Below are 19,654 nucleotides of genomic sequence, written 5' to 3' on the forward strand. Positions count from 1 at the left end.
CAATCTCATTTTAGCTGGAGGTACAAGCTGTGTGCTCTCTAACCTAGAAAGAAGCTCTAATAAGGATTCTCATCCAGGGCATGCTCCGACTATATTCCTGTCCACAAAATGTTCTATTGGATAAATTCATTTGTCACTGATAAATGTCCTCTTCCACTTATTGAAACTTGCAATTATCAATCTATTGTTATTTCAGATCATACCCCCCTATTGATGAGATGGGGGTTGGATGCCTCACTGCCCTCCGCCTCTGGCAGTGGCCCTTTCTACTAAGGAGGCAAGAGTTCTGCATGTCCTGGTGACCCTCCACCTGTTTCACAGGTGGGTGCAGCCTGATCTATCTAGTGAAAGTCTAGACAGACCAGACCACCTCAACCACACAGACACTTCCTACCCGATTTGAGGACAAAAGCAGAGTATGCAATATGTGGGACAAACAAACACACACACACACAAATGGCAAATGTGAGATCATGGGAATCTAAGCAGCTTGAACCGAAAGTGACTAAAAATTGTCAAGGCTGAGCAGGACTCAAGCGCAGACTACGAATCACAATAAACATTTTTTTTATTTACATGACACAGAGTGCACTATATACAAGTGGGGAGAAGGGGTCCAGCGAATCCAGAGGTCCATGGAGGGTGGGGGGCTCCACAGGCTCACTGCAACTGCCACACTCACGAACAGGGTCTCAAGGCGGGGCACGGAAAATCTATATACAAGGACAAAATGTTAAATGCCAAGCAAAGCACAAAGAGAAATCAAAATATTTCCAAAGCTAGAATTGCACTAACGAATGTTACACAGTAGTCCAGCGACAAAGGGCTCCAAGCAACTGCCTTCAGAAGTGGCTGGTAAACAGGATGATGAACCTCAGGTGAGAAATTGCTTGCAGGTGTGAGGACAGCAACCGGGAGCCCATGATTAGGTCCACCCAGGCATCGCGTTGTGAGCAGGGAAGCAAGAAAGAAAGTGAGAGAAACAAAAACAAATACATATACATGTAGCGTAACTGGACCATGACAGTAATATTTCAGTTTGATCAACCATCTCAACAAGTTCAATTACTTTCTTTTCAAGCTGCTTACACTACATTGACTTTTGTTTTTACAGAATCTCAGAAGAGGAGAGCCACTGAGGGAACGCCTTCCGCCCTCCAACGCCTCCACCGTGACCTCCACTTCTGAGAGGAATTGCCCACAGATCAAGCATGGAGTGTGCCTGAATGGACATACAGAACTCCAAGGTTCGGCCCAGTGTTGAGGGTTTTCCCAAAGGAGAGGGCCCGGCGGGCGGTGCCTCACAGCCCTCTGCCTCTGGGAGTGGCCCCTTTCTACTAAGGAGGCAAGAGGTGGCCAGGAGTCTGTCAGCGAGTTCTGCATGTCCTGGTGACCCTCCACCTGTTTCACAGGTGGGTGCAGCCTGATCTATCTAGTGAAAGTCTAGACAGACCAGACCAGCTCAACCACACAGACACTTCCTACCTGATTTGAGGACAAAAGCAGAGTATGCAATATGTGGGACAAACACACACACACACACACACACACACACAGATCAGTTGAAAGGGACAGAAGAAATGGCAAAAGTGAGAATATATCACACACACACAACAGAGGGGGAAGAGATAGAGAAATTGGCAAATGTGAGATCATGCTAAGCAGCTTGAACTGAAAGTGACTGGAAATGTTTACGTTAGATCAGCCACCCATCCATTCTCTGCTGTGTTTCTTTTCCAGTGTCACAGGGCAGCTCGAGCCTATCCCAGCTATCTTAGGGCGAGAAGCAGGGTGCACCCTCGACAGGTCACCAGTCTGTTACAGGGCTAACACATAGACGCAGAAAACCATTCGCACCTATCGCCAATTTACACTCTTCGATTACCTATTGCCACTAACTGCAGGTCGTTGGACTGTGGCAGGAAGCCGAAGTACAAGGAAAGAACCCACGCAAAATCAGGAAGAACATGCAAACTCCACACAGAGCGACGGTAGAGCTGAACTCAAGACCTTCTTCCTGTGCGGTAACGGTGCTAACCACTGTGCCGCCCGCGTGTGAGCAACCGTCTCCCAGAAATTTAAAAAAGTTCAGTTACTTTCTTTCAAGCTGCTTACACTACATTGACTTTTGTTTTTACACAATCTCAGAAGAGGAGAGCCACTGAGGGAACGCCTTCCGCCCTCCGACGCCTCCACCGTGACCTCCACTTCTGAGAGGAATTGCCCACAGATCAAGCATGGAGTGTGCCTGAATGGACATACAGAACTCCAAGGTTCGGCCCAGTGTTGAGGGTTTTCCCAAAGGAGAGGGCCCGGCGGGCGGTGCCTCACAGCCCTCTGCCTCTGGGAGTGGCCCCTTTCTACTAAGGAGGCAAGAGGTGGCCAGGAGTCTGTCAGCAAGTTCTGCATGTCCTGGTGACCCTCCACCTGTTTCACAGGTGGGTGCAGCCTGATCTATCTAGTGAAAGTCTAGACAGACCAGACCAGCTCAACCACACAGACACTTCCTACCTGATTTGAGGACAAAAGCAGAGTATGCAATATGTGGGACACACACACACACACACACACACACACACACACACACACACACACACACACACACACATCAGTTGAAAGGGACAGAAGAAATGGCAAAAGTGAGAATATCTCACACACACACAACAGAGGGGGAAGAGATAGAGAAATTGGCAAATGTGAGATCATGCTAAGCAGCTTGAACTGAAAGTGACTGGAAATGTTTACGTTTGATCAGCCACCCATCCATTCTCTGCTGTGTTTCTTTTCCAGTGTCACAGGGCAGCTCGAGCCTATCCCAGCTATCTTAGGGCGAGAAGCAGGGTGCACCCTCGACAGGTCACCAGTCTGTTACAGGGCTAACACATAGACGCAGAAAACCATTCGCACCTATCGCCAATTTACACTCTTCGATTACCTATTGCCACTAACTGCAGGTCGTTGGACTGTGGCAGGAAGCCGCACTACAAGGAAAGAACCCACGCAAAAACAGGAAGAACATGCAAACTCCACACAGAGCGACGGTAGAGCTGAACTCAAGACCTTCTTCCTGTGCGGTAACGGTGCTAACCACTGTGCCGCCCGCGTGTGAGCAACCGTCTCCCAGAAATTTAAAATGAGTTCAGTTACTTTCTTTCAAGCTGCTTACACTACATTGACTTATGTTTTTACACAATCTCAGAAGAGGAGAGCCACTGAGGGAACGCCTTCCGCCCTCCGACGCCTCCACCGTGACCTCCACTTCTGAGAGGAATTGCCCACAGATCAAGCATGGAGTGTGCCTGAATGGACATACAGAACTCCAAGGTTCGGCCCAGTGTTGAGGGTTTTCCCAAAGGAGAGGGCCCGGCGGGCGGTGCCTCACAGCCCTCTGCCTCTGGGAGTGGCCCCTTTCTACTAAGGAGGCAAGAGGTGGCCAGGAGTCTGTCAGCGAGTTCTGCATGTCCTGGTGACCCTCCACCTGTTTCACAGGTGGGTGCAGCCTGATCTATCTAGTGAAAGTCTAGACAGACCAGACCAGCTCAACCACACAGACACTTCCTACCTGATTTGAGGACAAAAGCAGAGTATGCAATATGTGGGACAAACACACACACACACACACACACACACACACACACACACACAGATCAGTTGAAAGGGACAGAAGAAATGGCAAAAGTGAGAATATATCACACACACACAACAGAGGGGGAAGAGATAGAGAAATTGGCAAATGTGAGATCATGCTAAGCAGCTTGAACTGAAAGTGACTGGAAATGTTTACGTTAGATCAGCCACCCATCCATTCTCTGCTGTGTTTCTTTTCCAGTGTCACAGGGCAGCTCGAGCCTATCCCAGCTATCTTAGGGCGAGAAGCAGGGTGCACTCTCGACAGGTCACCAGTCTGTTACAGGGCTAACACATAGACGCAGAAAACCATTCGCACCTATCGCCAATTTACACTCTTCGATTACCTATTGCCACTAACTGCAGGTCGTTGGACTGTGGCAGGAAGCCGAAGTACTAGGAAAGAACCCACGCAAAAACAGGAAGAACATGCAAACTCCACACAGAGCGACGGTAGAGCTGAACTCAAGACCTTCTTCCTGTGCGGTAACGGTGCTAACCACTGTGCCGCCCGCGTGTGAGCAACCGTCTCCCAGAAATTTAAAAAAGTTCAGTTACTTTCTTTCAAGCTGCTTACACTACATTGACTTTTGTTTTTACACAATCTCAGAAGAGGAGAGCCACTGAGGGAACGCCTTCCGCCCTCCGACGCCTCCACCGTGACCTCCACTTCTGAGAGGAATTGCCCACAGATCAAGCATGGAGTGTGCCTGAATGGACATACAGAACTCCAAGGTTCGGCCCAGTGTTGAGGGTTTTCCCAAAGGAGAGGGCCCGGCGGGCGGTGCCTCACAGCCCTCTGCCTCTGGGAGTGGCCCCTTTCTACTAAGGAGGCAAGAGGTGGCCAGGAGTCTGTCAGCAAGTTCTGCATGTCCTGGTGACCCTCCACCTGTTTCACAGGTGGGTGCAGCCTGATCTATCTAGTGAAAGTCTAGACAGACCAGACCAGCTCAACCACACAGACACTTCCTACCTGATTTGAGGACAAAAGCAGAGTATGCAATATGTGGGACACACACACACACACACACACACACACACACACACACACACACACACACACACACACACATCAGTTGAAAGGGACAGAAGAAATGGCAAAAGTGAGAATATCTCACACACACACAACAGAGGGGGAAGAGATAGAGAAATTGGCAAATGTGAGATCATGCTAAGCAGCTTGAACTGAAAGTGACTGGAAATGTTTACGTTAGATCAGCCACCCATCCATTCTCTGCTGTGTTTCTTTTCCAGTGTCACAGGGCAGCTCGAGCCTATCCCAGCTATCTTAGGGCGAGAAGCAGGGTGCACCCTCGACAGGTCACCAGTCTGTTACAGGGCTAACACATAGACGCAGAAAACCATTCGCACCTATCGCCAATTTACACTCTTCGATTACCTATTGCCACTAACTGCAGGTCGTTGGACTGTGGCAGGAAGCCGCACTACAAGGAAAGAACCCACGCAAAAACAGGAAGAACATGCAAACTCCACACAGAGCGACGGTAGAGCTGAACTCAAGACCTTCTTCCTGTGCGGTAACGGTGCTAACCACTGTGCCGCCCGCGTGTGAGCAACCGTCTCCCAGAAATTTAAAAAAGTTCAGTTACTTTCTTTCAAGCTGCTTACACTACATTAACTTTTGTTTTTACACAATCTCAGAAGAGGAGAGCCACTGAGGGAACGCCTTCCGCCCTCCGACGCCTCCACCGTGACCTCCACTTCTGAGAGGAATTGCCCACAGATCAAGCATGGAGTGTGCCTGAATGGACATACAGAACTCCAAGGTTCGGCCCAGTGTTGAGGGTTTTCCCAAAGGAGAGGGCCCGGCGGGCGGTGCCTCACAGCCCTCTGCCTCTGGGAGTGGCCCCTTTCTACTAAGGAGGCAAGAGGTGGCCAGGAGTCTGTCAGCGAGTTCTGCATGTCCTGGTGACCCTCCACCTGTTTCACAGGTGGGTGCAGCCTGATCTATCTAGTGAAAGTCTAGACAGACCAGACCAGCTCAACCACACAGACACTTCCTACCTGATTTGAGGACAAAAGCAGAGTATGCAATATGTGGGACACACACACACACACACACACACACACACACACACACACACACTCACAGATCAGTTGAAAGGGACAGAAGAAATGGCAAAAGTGAGAATATCTCACACACACACAACAGAGGGGGAAGAGATAGAGAAATTGGCAAATGTGAGATCATGCTAAGCAGCTTGAACTGAAAGTGACTGGAAATGTTTACGTTAGATCAGCCACCCATCCATTCTCTGCTGTGTTTCTTTTCCAGTGTCACAGGGCAGCTCGAGCCTATCCCAGCTATCTTAGGGCGAGAAGCAGGGTGCACCCTCGACAGGTCACCAGTCTGTTACAGGGCTAACACAGATACAGACAACCCTAGACACTTAAGAGCATTTCAGAGTTTCTCCACAAACTAGGATTTTGGAAAGAGGCCGGAGCACGTGGAGTGAACCCCCACAAACACTTTGAGAACATGAGAAATCCATACAGAAAGACCTCAGCCTGATAGTGGAGTTGAACTCAGGACCTTCTTGCTGTGCGGGCAACTATATTAACCACTGTGCCACCGTGTTGCCCTTGTTTGTTCACCTGTCAATGAATTCATTTACTTCATTACTAAGCTTCTTACCTTTACACATGCACCCACACACAGGGGAAAGAGCTAGAGGAAATGGCAAATGTTAGATGATAATCTCTCTCTCACTCACACACACAAGACAAGGGGAGAGAGAAAGAAGAAATGACAAATGTGAGATCATCGCACGCACACACACACACACTCACAAACACACAAGCACACAAACAGACACACACAGGGGATAGAGATAGAGGAAACGGCAAATGTGAGATCAAGCTAAGCAGGTTGAATCAAAAGTGACTGGACATATTTACGTTTGATCAACGGTCTCCAAAATGTGAGTGAAGTTGGCCCCCCCACCTTCTTCAAATCCAACAAAAGTGGTATCAAACGTTTGTGCTACGTTTGTGCTGCAAAAATCTTCGTTTGTGCTGCTATCATTTTAAAGATATTAATAAAAATTTCTAGAGGTCATCAGAGGTCAACCAGCCCCCTCATATTAATGGAATCAAACAAAATTGGTGTCAATCAGTTGTGCTATGTTTGTGCTGGTTTGTGCTCCTAAAATTGTTGTTTGTGCCGCTATCATTTTAAAAATATTAATAAAACAACGTCTTGATGCGTGCTTAATCATCCGGGTAAGTAAATTCCAAAAGGTTGATTCTGTTCATCCGGACACTTTCAGTGGGAGAAACGTTTCGTCACTCATCCAAGTGACTTCTTCAGTCTCAGCTGACTGCAGTTTTCCCCAATCTTATAAACAGTACATTTGACCTTTACATTTTCATTAATGTCTTTGAAAACAGAAGCAGCACAAACGACAACTTTAGCAGCACAAACCAGCACAAACATAGCACAACTGATTGACACCAATTTTGTTTGATTCCATTAATATGAGGGGGCTGGTTGACCTCTGATGACCTCTAGAAATTTTTATTAATATCTTTAAAATGATAGCAGCACAAACGAAAATTTTTGCAGCACAAACGCAGCACAAACGTTTGATACCACTTTTGTTGGATTTGAAGAGTGAGTGAAGTTGGCCCCCCCGCCAACTTCACTCACGTCTCCAAGACATTTAAATGGATGTGCTGCAGGGATTGTCATAACATAACCTGATTAACATGTTATCTGCTGACTGTTAGGGGTCGACAAGCAAAACGAGCTCCTGGTACAAAATGCCTTACTGTTTCCCATTACCACAAATGATGCAAAGGTTGCTCTCCACAAATGTGGGCATAGTGTGCTATGAGTGCGACATAAAACTGTAGAGATAGAGCTTATGTGAGATGTTTGTGTGATGCTATAACAGAGCCGCAACAAATTTTTTGAAGTGATCAGCAATAGCTGTGAAGCTATTCATTACTGAGTTCATGTTTGGAACTTTGATTTCTGTTTATTTTTCTGTTTGTTTTCAATAAATTGGATGCTCAAAAAATGCTTTTGTCCAATTTCTGCTTGTTGCATGTTGAAGCTCTACTTGGAACCTTGTTAAGATCCAACCATGCAAAATATGACTTTTTTATTTTTTTGTTGCAATTTTTCAAGAGGTCTTAAACTTTTGATCGGGACTGTATCTCTATTCAGACCAGCTTGATTGTGACATCACAGAACAGAACCTCCCTGCAGTCTGTTGTTTTTATTGTGTGTGTGTTTTTTTTTAAATCTGCCATTGCTTTAGATATTTCAACCTTTTTGAAAATTATTTTCTTTTGCAGTTAGGATCCTTATTTGCTTTAAATCCATCACAGTACAGCAAACTAACCTTTTTAAACACAACCGAGTATTTTCCTGCAGCCTTTAAGTAACACAGTCTACCTAAGTTTGATTTGTAGCACGTTTCACACTATGTAAAAAACATAATGTTACCTGTACAGACCCAGTATGTGATTTAAAAACACGAGGACTTACACGTGATCTTTAAATGAGGAGTCCTTACCTTTAAATGTAACGTCTCTTCTTCCTCTCCTGTCTTGTCTTTCTAAACCTTCTTCTTGTCTCAGCTTGATTTCTTGTTTCTTCGTGTCAAACACCGCAGCCGGCGATTTGGCTACCAACGCACTGTGCTACACACTACACACAGTTTGTGTGTGCTGACATTTGTTGAGCTGATAGAAACGCTGCATTTGAAATTATCTGCCAATTAAAAAAAAAAAAAGTCACTCCCTTTATGCGTCTTCCTCTTCGGATAGGTAGATCCCAACGTACCGAAGCCGCAACTTAGGGACACATGCCGTTTTTCCGGTCTTGTGGCAAAAAGAAAAAGAAAAAAAGAAGAAAAAACCCCAAGTGTCCCACTCTTAACTCCTGACCTTTTCAAATGTCCACAAAGTCCGCATTGACTCTACAACTTCCTTTATCTTCGTTCCCATGGTAACGAAGGGATACACATATTTATAAAGGAGAATGCGCTTCTATCTGATTCTATCTGAAAAACCGTTGAGAAGTGCTGTGGTTTTTAGCCCCACTTATTTGCGCTCTTCCTCTCCTTCATCGGGTGCAGCTTCACCTAGGGATGGATGGACACACACACACACACACACACACACCCACTGCTCCACCCCTCCCCTGATGCTGCTCAGCCACAAACCACACCCCGCCACAGGCACGTGCAGAGGGGGGGCTAGAGGGGCTTGAGCACCCGCCCCTTTCCTGATGGGTGCCCAAAGTGCCCTTTTGTTGAGGCAACTTTTTAAAAAAAAATTATTATTTTTTTTATGTGTGTGTGTGTGCGTGCGGAGTCTTGTCTGTGCCCATCAACAATAATATTTAACTATTAATCACAGTTTTGCTAAATAAAAGGATCTGGCTTGCATCAGTCACATGATCACATTTAACCAATGATCGCCCTTGACGGCAGAACGCGCTGGTTACGAGCCGGGAACGAGCTCACAAAGAGCACGCGCATTTGTTGCGGTCCGTAGCTGTAGGAGAAACACAAGTTAACTCAGAGACACAGACTGATGCGACAAACCCAGTAAGTAGGTGCACAGCGTGCACTGTAGTGTATAGCACCCAGGAGTATTAGCTTATTACGTACACGTTGGTAAGTTGTCTTGTGGCAACTGACGAACTGAAACAAACGAGCGTGCTGTGTGTGCAACAGCGCGACAAACATTACCTGTCCTTTTATTAACTGCACAAGCAGTGCTGGTCACAGCTGCTGGCTACCTGTGTAAGGCTGTCATGGATCTGTAGCTCTGTCACCGTTTTAGGGAACATATTTAGTTTTAAAGTAAGTTTCCGGGCTTTTCCTGCCTTTCTGGAGGGATTATATTTCACTAAAAAACGATCTAATATGCATGTCCACATAATAATTATTATAATTATAATATATTAAAAACACACGCTGTATTTTAAAGAACATACATTAAGAAGCAGATTATATTAGATTTATATTTTAAATAAGACAAAAGTTGGATTTTACAGCAGTAAAATGATTGTATCTCTGCAGTTTAAAAATGTAATAAGCTTTGCCCCTGCACAGAGTGGATAGTGAAACAAATGGAATCATCATAAATACATTATTTCATATTTATTACTTCCCCCTCCTCATTGCGTTATTATTGTAGCTCTAGTAATAAATAATAATGTAAGGATTATGGATCAGCACCGTGATGCCCATAGTATATACAGTATTCTGAAGAAGGTCTAAAATGTCACTGTGTGTGCGTGCATGTGTGTGTTTTATTTAGATGGATTTTTTTTAAAAATATTACTCATGATATAACATTGTCCAGACATGCCTGGTAAGGACATGAGGAGGAAACAGCAGGAGCTGTGTGAGGCTACTAAAGGCAGTGCTATAACATTTTTCTGTCATCATTTTATTATAGATTAAGTGCAAGAGTTGTTAGGTGTGGATAATTAGATTATAGTTTATTGCAATAGCAAGTTGTGCCTTCAAAGGAGCTTGCAAAGACTACGATGACCGGGATGACTGAGAACCTTCACAGACAAGTTGTGCCTTGTTCTCACATAGCAAGTGGAGAGTGATATATGAAATGATGGGATGGAAGGAAGAAGAGAAGCAAAGAGTGATTCACAGGCAGAGCCTAATTTATTTCTCACAGTTTTTTGTTGCCTTATGGTTCCAAGCGCTGTCACCAATCTTTGCATTTTGTTATTATCTCATGACACTTGTTTAATCAGCTACCATCTCTCCTATGGACTTTTTAATGTCTACAGTCTCAGATCAACACAGCCCTTCTCTTCCCATATTAGATTCTTGATGAATGTGTGTTGTTGTTATTCAACCTGGTTCAATGTGCCCCTTTTTAACTTTGAGCACCCGTCCCTTTAAACCTCTCTGCACGGCCCTGCCCCGCCACAGTGCTTTTCAGATTTTTAAAATGTAGTTAATGAATTATTCAGTGTGTTTCAAACTAAACTGTTTATAAAACCAACAAAACCCCTAAAAATTAATCTTAACTACGTGTTTTGTCAGTTACTCAAAACATTTTTCTAAATGAGATAATATGTGGTTTGTGGCTCAGCTGCAGGGAGGGCTTTGGCTGGTGGGTTCAGGGTGTGGTGTCAGGGGATGCTGACCCACACGGCTGTTCTGCATCATCTGATCATGTTGGGACTGTGTGCTGCACGGGAAGAAGGTGGCTGGAAAACTGCACAAGCAGAAGAAACCAACGACAAACTGTAAATAAAAGCATCTACGTGCTTGTAACATGCATGCTTTACACCCTAACTGTTTATTAAGCATAACAAGGTTTTAATAAAATAGACATTGATTTCCTTAAACAATTTAGAAGAAAAAATAGCAGTCATCATAAAGCTAACAAAAAAAAACACGGAAAAAATGCCTGAATAGCACAAGTGATTAATGCCATCAAGCTAATGCTAAAGAAGCAGCAGACAATGACAGGTCAACATAAAATAACTAAATCTTAAGGAATGAGTAATAACATAATGTATGATTAACTATATTTCACATTTATGAATGAATTACATTTTTCAGGTTTATTATCATTATGATTCAGACATAATGCAGCTGTAAAGATCACATTTAGTAGCAAATTTCTCATCAATAGAACCCAACACTAATTATATTTGATTTGGAGAGAATTAGAGAGATAGAGAATTATAAAAAGGGAATTAAAAAACACAGCATGGTACATTATTACAAATAAGGCACTCCCACATCAAAAGTAAAACTTGGAAGCTTTGTGTCTCTGTCATTATTTCTTCTGCCATACAGCTACACCGCTGGAGCATGGTACACAGAAGTCGCTTTAAAAAAATACATTTAGTATAGCTCTTCAGGCATAGAAAACATAACTTTACCTTACATCGAGGACAAACAACAAATTTACAATTCCACTTGCTGTACTCAACCAGGAGGTGAGACAGGGACGGATAGAAGGACATCCGTGGACTTCCTCCAATGAACCAAAGGTTATCTGGGCAGGTTTGTAGTGTTTTTAGTGATTTTCACAGCAGTCTTTCCAAGGCCGTGGACTCTCCCATTCCCTCAAACACTGCAAGCAGAATTCAAACGGCTGTCCATTTACTGCTGTGCACACTTTACAGAGGACATTCAAATCTGATCCATTCTCTCTTATCACAATGGATCTGCATTCGGGACACTACAGGGAGACCTCCCTTATGGGGATGCTGCTGACATATTATAAATTGTTATATCTATATTTAGCCTAATGGTAAGGAGAAATATTACTTTTTTCCACCGTCGAGATCCTTTGAGATCAAAGTGGATCAACAGCTTCACCAAATGAAGCACTATAAAAACTGCACAGGAAAAATATCCCTAACTTCACCTGTGATCACACGGTAGTTTTCTGTTGCAAAGGGAACAAAGAGAAAGACTTCACTGAGTGAAAAAGGATGAAGATACAAGCTGGTGATGATCCAGTGCACCTGGTCTCAGGACGTGAAGAAAAAGCCTGATCACCTTCTCCACAAAAACAAGGTGAGCTTAATGTTATGATTGATTTTAGCTTTTCAAGTTATGTATGTTACTTTCATAATAGTCACAGATTATATTGCAAACGCAGTGATTGCTGTTATGTGTATGATGACCAAAACTCTCTAAAAAACTGTTATTTCTTGCTGGCTTTCAATGGAAGATTATACCCATCCATTCAATTGAATTTGTTTTGAAGTCTTTTTCTGCTTTGATTGAGCTTGAAAGTCAAAAACACCACCAACAAAAAACTTTTAAAACTGCTTTTTGTTTCCTTTTTTCCTTTGAAGAAATCCTGAGCAGGAGGAACCAAACAGCTGAGAGCATCTTGACCACAGTGGGGGAAAAGGTGTGCACTGAGGATGATTTTGAAATATTAACTTTGTTGTCACTGCTAAGGAGTTTTGGACACAGGAGTGTGTTTAAAATGTGTGCATCTTCAGTGGTGTTCAGGGAACCTGACATAATAGTTTTTGACATGTTTAAATATTTTGTGAGGTTCATCTCTGTCCTCTGTTGTGTGTGTAGGATATCTTATGGCTGAAGTCCGGCTGACTGTCGCTGGGAAGCTATTGGTGAACGACTCTGCATCTCTATCTGAATATGGGCTCAAACCCTCGTGTGTGGTGCAGATGGTGGTGAAGGTCCACAGAGGCTGACAGAGACCAGCAATATGATACATCCAAAGGACAAAATGCATCATCTTTGCTAACTGGCACTGAACTGTGTCGTCTTTGATCTTTGGTTTTCTTCTACACTTAAACATACAGCTCAATGAAGCATTAAATGTAAGCGACTGTATAACTTACTTGTTATAATAGTCTTACAGAGTAGGCCTTGAGATGGAGAGGATAGATGCAGCTTCAGTAAAAGACATTTTCAGGGAAAGAACATTTTCCAGTTCCTCTTTGGAAATTTGAATATTGTGAAAAATGACTTGAAAAAACATGTTTTTAATAAGGCTTTGAGCTAAATGTGGAAAAATGTTGCTACTAATTCCAGCATCATTCAGTTTACAAACGGCGTCCCATTGAATAACTGGAATCCCCCCTCCCCCATTTTCACATAATGTGAAGCCATCCAGTGGGATGGTTCACATTTTTGAAACTCCTGATATTGCGTGAAATCCCTTTATGCACACTTTGACTACAAGGGGTAGCCGACAAGCATTAAAAAAGGATAATGTTTTTAAAAATGGGAAGAGCAACCAAATTATAACATAACATTAAAGTGAGCATGTGCTACACACCTCCTGCATGAATCAATAAATTCAGATATATTTAATCAGTGATGCAAAATCTTACAAAACATGCTTTGGCTTTGTCGAGTGGACTCTTGCTGCCTTTAGCAGAGAGTGCTAATTCTGGGACTGGTGGATGCTTACAGCACACAGTATATGAAGAAAACTATAAAGATGTTTACATACAGCCTATAAACATGGAGTGATGGTACTACAACCACAAATTTGTTTCACAGCTGAAATTAATCAGATAAAAAAAAACCCATTATTTTTTAATGCTGTGCCACTGGTATTCTATTTGTACTTGTCTAGATTTATACTCCTCTACACCTCTTTAGATGCTGTATTGCTTTAAAACATTGATGTGAAGATACCAGTGCCCATTCTGCTGGTTAAAAAAATAAGAAGGTAATCTTTAAATACACCAAATGTTCAGGTACATCCTGAAGGGTGCAATATTCCACACAGGCAGGAGGGGTCACTGTTTGAAAACAGTTGCAGGTCAGCTAAAGTACATACAATGGCATAACACTGCAAACCAGGGATACTGGTTAAATGACCATAGGGAGATTTTAAATGGAAAAAACTAACAAAAGATCAAAATACGTATGTACATATTACTCACAAATCATATCAAGTTTGAACTCTTTTTTTAGGGAACAGAAGTCAAATTAACCATGGGTTCAATCTGGTTACAAAAAGCTTTCTTCACATTAATAAATACATTACTCATACGTCACCTGCATGTGGGTAAATCCTAGAGTCATACAGGAAGCAGCGGAGCCAGCTTCCTAGGCCCAGTGGCGTGTCTAGAAAATTTTTGTTGGGGGGGCCAGGTAGGGGCACAGATTTGGAGAAGGGTGGCAGATTTAATTGGCAGATAATGTTTTTAAAAAAAAATTCTACCAACCCTTAACCATAATTCAATAATCCTATAAACCTAATAACCAAATGCACTTTTAACTCTTATTAGAATGAGATTTTAACCACTACGGTGCAAAGTTTTTAGATACTGCGTTGATAAAGTACAAGAGATACAATCAGTGCTTTGTCAGTGTTTACTCAGCATTCAAGGACAGCAATATTTGCATAGTATTTTTACTGACATATACTGCACATATGTTTTGGGCAAAAACATTTTTGAATATTAAAATACGAACATTTGTAGCAAACAATTGACAAATTAGCCATTCCAATGCAAAACTTTCTCTGCCTGTTAAAAAAAGAAGATAATCTTCTCACAAACTGGTGTTTGATTTTGAAACAGGAAAAAAGTGGAGAAACAACTGAAAAGACTAATATTTGAATAAAACCTGAAAGCAAGTAAATACTTTCTATGCTGCCTTATGGTAAACTTTGGTAATATTGATAAAGAACAACACTGGCTGATGATGAAATACATTCAGCTGGCATGGTGACACTGCCAGTATAACCTGCAGGGCTGGACTGGGACAGAAAATCGGGCATTTTGACTACAGACCGACCCACCAGGTATTAAAGCCATAAAGCCTTTGAATGAAAACAAACCCTGTTGTGACAGTGATGTACAGTCTTTTTGGTATATGTATGATTTCTATACATTTTACGTCAGATAAAAACTTTGGTTGTAAGATTTAGATAATTATTTAATAAAAGCTAGATATTTTAAATGAGAATAGGAAAGAAAAGTATTTCTTTGTGCCCCCTTTCCCTGTTAATGCCCTACCTGGCCCCCTGGCAAAACTTTGCTAGACCCGCCCCTGCACAGTTACCAGCTGTCAGCTACATAAAAAAGGATCCTGGTGGGTGGTCTTCACGTTTCCCTCTCACCAGATATCCAAACCGACATCATGACCAGCAGCTTTACAGCTGTGGCTCCAGCAAACATCAGCTGATACTAGAAATTAATATTAAATAAATTCTAACAACAGCCGATCAAGCTTAAACGTGCTGCTGTTGTTTAGCGCGACATCTGCTGGTTTCGTCTTTCTGGCGCAAAGTGGGCGATAAACAAACAAGAGAGAAAAGCCGATCAGCTGATCATCGATCAGTTTCATGATTGAAGTAGCAACAGGAGAGGGAGGATGAGAGAAGAGGCAGCTGTGCAGCGTAAAGACAGAATAAATCCAGCTTTGTGTCTTTTTCCATTCTAGCTGAAGTTCGGGACAAACTGCGTCTCTTCTCAGCTCAATACGAAACGTGTAATATTTTCTCTGATTGAGGGACCATTCCATTTTTTTAAGGAGCCGTTGGCAACTCTACTAACTAACCTTATGAATAAAATAAAGTTCACTATCAGTAACATCATAGCAACCGAACAGCTGTATAAAAACTCCAAGCTGGCTAGAACGCAGTATGAGTTATTGCAACTGACAGTAAAAAGTCAGCACAACGAAAATAAACTCCACCTAAACTTAGTTCATATCTGACCCAGATAGACTGCAGGTCATAACTTCTTACCTGAAGTTCAGTTCACCTGACACTCGGACTGGCGGCTGCCTCGGGGCTCTCCTCCTGCCTCCCCTTCCCTCATCCACCTGCTGCCTCTGTGGAAGCCCCGCCATAGCCACCACCAAACAACGGAGTTATTTCTACACATCGACCTGCATCTGGCCAATCCACCACCTCTCATTGTTCATGCCGTTACAAAAAAAATAAAAAATAAGTCAAATAAGCCCGATGGCCAGTCCAGCTATGTTAACCTGCAACCAAATCTGCAGCTCCATACAGCAATGTTACGACTTAGATTACATCTTATAACTCATAACTCTTATGTTAGCTCCCCTCTGTAGCATACTGTCTGAAATATTCCACGGCTGCAATAATTCTTTAAGTGTTATTTTTTCCTTGGTATTCTAATTTCGCCGAAGTTTACTAAACTCAACAAACTTAATATTACTTACCGGGACATTTATTCTGTCCTCATTTTCTTTCACCGAAAAATTGTTTCCTGCAGTGACGTCTTTCGTGCTTGGCTCTCCTACCTTTGCTAACGTGATGCACATAGCTCAGAAGCCGATGCTGCATTCACTTACACTCGGATATCTGAGCGTCACCGTGAAAACATAATCGGACATTTGATATTTGATTGAATTTTATTGTTTTGCCTTTGGGGTGGCACCTGGGGTGGCCAGTCTGGTTGGGGGGGTGGCCTGTGCCCCCCCAGGCCACCCCGCTGGACACGCCATTGCCTAGGCCTATACTGATATGTGTGTGAGCACATGGTTCCTGACAGTTATTTTGTATCCGTAATCATAATGCAACAATCAAAAAGAGAGGTGTTTGGATAAACTTATTTATTTTCAGGCTGTTTTTTCAAGATCCAGTGCATTTAACAGTGCATTGAAACATTTGATGCTGTGACGCAAAATTACCTAAACACCAATGAAAGGGTAATCAGAAACTTACAAAGTAGCCAGTAATCCTGGTGATGACTCGTGTGAACTTAAATCTTCTAGAAAAATATATGTGACCCTAGGACTTGTCATAGGATGCCAATTTAGCCTGCAGCCTGAAAATAGAGCATAAAATGTAAATCATGGATGGAAGGTTACATCGGACACCAAAAAGCATGTATTCATGCACCGCAGACGAGCTTTTCTACACTTCACCCAGACAAGCTGTATTTAAAACCACTAATGTCAGAACCAGTCATAACGTACTGCATGTAATGTGCCTAACACAGATCATCTCCTGTCTTTTGCCATGTGTGTGAAAGGGCCACAATGTCTAGCGTTCATGACAGAAAATGGCATCACACCAATCTTATATTTACCAAATTACATTCAAGCTATAATTTTTGAGAAGGTTCATGACATGTAGGTAAAATATTTTCCTCTACAAAACTCTAAATGTCCTTTGGCATCTTTACTTTTTTTTAAAAATTAGCATACATCTTTAAATTAAATCAAAAGTAAGAAATATATGAAACTGATGTTAACGAGGCAGCTAGTGACTAGCTGAATAAAAAAAGTGCTGATGAGTCTTTGCGGTCACATGAGGCTCAGCTGAAGGAGATGGTGAGGAAAAGGTAACGGAAGGAGAGATGATGCAGAAAGGCACAGAGTAGGTTTCCTCCATTGTGTCTTCACTCCTGCAGTTTGAACTGGAAAGAACTGGTGCTCCATTTGGTTGTGTCACAGTCAAGCATGGTGCGCTCTGTGAAGATCACATTCCCTTCTGCATCTATCAGGATAATTGTATTGGTTCTGAATGGATAACAATACAGAGAAGAAAACAATTGTAAATTTAATATCTAATAAGTATGACAGTGGTTATGAAAAGTCACTTTTCAGACACTGTTTGCCGCTGCCCTGCTAAATGATGTTTTGATAGCTTTGGAAAGGACTAACCCTCTGACCTTTTGGCTACAAGAGAGTGTCTGTACCCAATAATCCAGTGTTTCATTGCTGTGGAGGATTGATTACACTGGGGATTTTTTGTGTGTGCCAAGAGTTCACTGTTCTGTGATATTGCTGTCTAGCACAGTAGTGTAGGTGGAGTTTGGGTGCCCCCTCGAATCCAAGAAATATATTATTATTTGAGGTCTGTCAATTCAAAGCTGCTTTTTACCTGTCCATTTGGAGACAGTAAAAACTAATATTCTTAAAATTCTATTCCTAAAATTAAAATCACAATTCAATTTCAAGTTAATAATATACAATCTTTTGATTTGACTAAAGCAGAACAATATTTAAAGAAATTTAAAAGGCCTTCTGGGTTTTGTTTGTTTGTTTGTTTGTTTTTTTGCTGTATTATGCTTTTAAAAACATCAAAATCCACAGTCAGATTACAACAAAAACAAACAAGAAGCACTCTGAGAGCGCAAATTGTATTCAATTCAATTCAATTTTATTTATATAGCACCAAATCTGCTGCGACCGGTTGGGCTGAGAGAAGGAAGACAGGATAAAAGATTGTATTTTATCTCTATTAATATTCATTGCAGATGCAGATATGGAAAGCTGGAGTCTGTGTCGGGATCGCCAAGTAGCTGTTCCTGGTTCTTGGTTCTCCGGCTGTTGTACCTGTGTAGTTGGTGCACTGTCCCACAACATCACTCATGCTCAAGATTTACACAGGGCCAGATACCTACATTCAAGCTACCTTCTCGTAACAGCACAGTGATACAGAATTTTAGGATTTGTTTTAATAATGCACAAAAGTATTACAACTTAACTCTTAAAAATGTTAATCAAGAAACTGGGTTTTATGACGTGCAGCATGTCATAGCACGTAAAGCACGTGCAGTGCTTTAATTTGCTTCTCTTGCTATCTATGCATTTTTTCTGATACCTTCACAGGTGTTGAATAAACAAATGTTTGACCCTCACACAGAGCAGCTGTGCACGTCAAATAATGAGAAGTGCCACAACTTTCAATGTGTTAATGCATCAACTTCACTTGCAGCACAGGTGGTGGACTTTAAAGAAGGGTAACAAGATTGAATTGTGCAACAATGCTGATGAAGTGAAGAAGCTTCTCGGATGAGAGGTGAAACGTCTTCAAGCAACTTAAAGAAGTCCAGACGCTTTTCTTTACAAGCTCCTTTGACTACGATGACCTGAATGACTGAGAACCTTCACAGACAACAATGCTGATTCTGTAGTTTATTGTATGACACCGTTATGTTTCCTTTACATGAACTGTGGGCAGTAGTAGCACTGATGTTGGTCGCTATGGTATTTGTAACTGTGGGTGTTCCTGTAGGGCTACGCGTGAGAATTCACAAATGTGCTGTTGCAACTTCCTCAAAAGCTGCAGTTGCTGCAGCCTCTGAGAAATACTCACAGATTGATAGGTATGTTATGGAGCCTCGCAAGGCACATTGAAGAAAAAAAATTTGAACATGTATTTTGCGAGATGAAGATAGTGCTCAGTGGAAGGGGAAACACTCGTGGCTAGGTGTACTTTGATCTGGTGGTCTTTGTTGCATTCATTAACAACCAGCTGCAGTACTCTGTACAGCTTTACAGGTATTGATGGAAGCATGATAAATGCAAAGAAAAAAACTCTCAAGATCTTGCAAAACATTTGTGGGATCTTGCAAAAGTAAGTTTTGACAGAATTTGTTCTGTTTAGTGTGGTGCACAATAGCAATTTTCTAAGATCACACTTTAGCAATAAATTGACTTTGTGAAGTCCTTTATCATTCTTATTGTCATGGGCATATCCTATTATCTTTTTTCTATACATTAGATTTTATTTGTTGTCCCGTATACCAATTTGTCATTCTTTGTGAAATGCAGATGCATAAAACAGTTCTATG

General features: G+C 42.3%; 1 long non-coding RNA gene across 1 annotated transcript; it reads right to left on the bottom strand.

Moving 5' to 3' along the window:
* Positions 1 to 550: 550 nt before the first annotated feature.
* LOC147316783 (uncharacterized) lies at positions 551 to 1,106 on the bottom strand. Its single transcript, XR_015131734.1, has 2 exons — positions 796 to 1,106; positions 551 to 713 (listed from the first exon to the last, which is right to left on the bottom strand). It is a non-coding gene; the product is annotated as an uncharacterized LOC147316783 (long non-coding RNA).
* Positions 1,107 to 19,654: the final 18,548 nt, after the last annotated feature.

The sequence above is a fragment of the Aulonocara sp. 'chitande type north' Nkhata Bay genome, linkage group LG12 (assembly GCF_057382095.1).
Source record: "Aulonocara sp. 'chitande type north' Nkhata Bay isolate Kocher_YH1m ecotype deep benthic linkage group LG12, A_spYH_male_GT1.1, whole genome shotgun sequence".
Taxonomy (NCBI): Eukaryota; Metazoa; Chordata; class Actinopteri; order Cichliformes; family Cichlidae; genus Aulonocara; species Aulonocara sp. 'chitande type north' Nkhata Bay.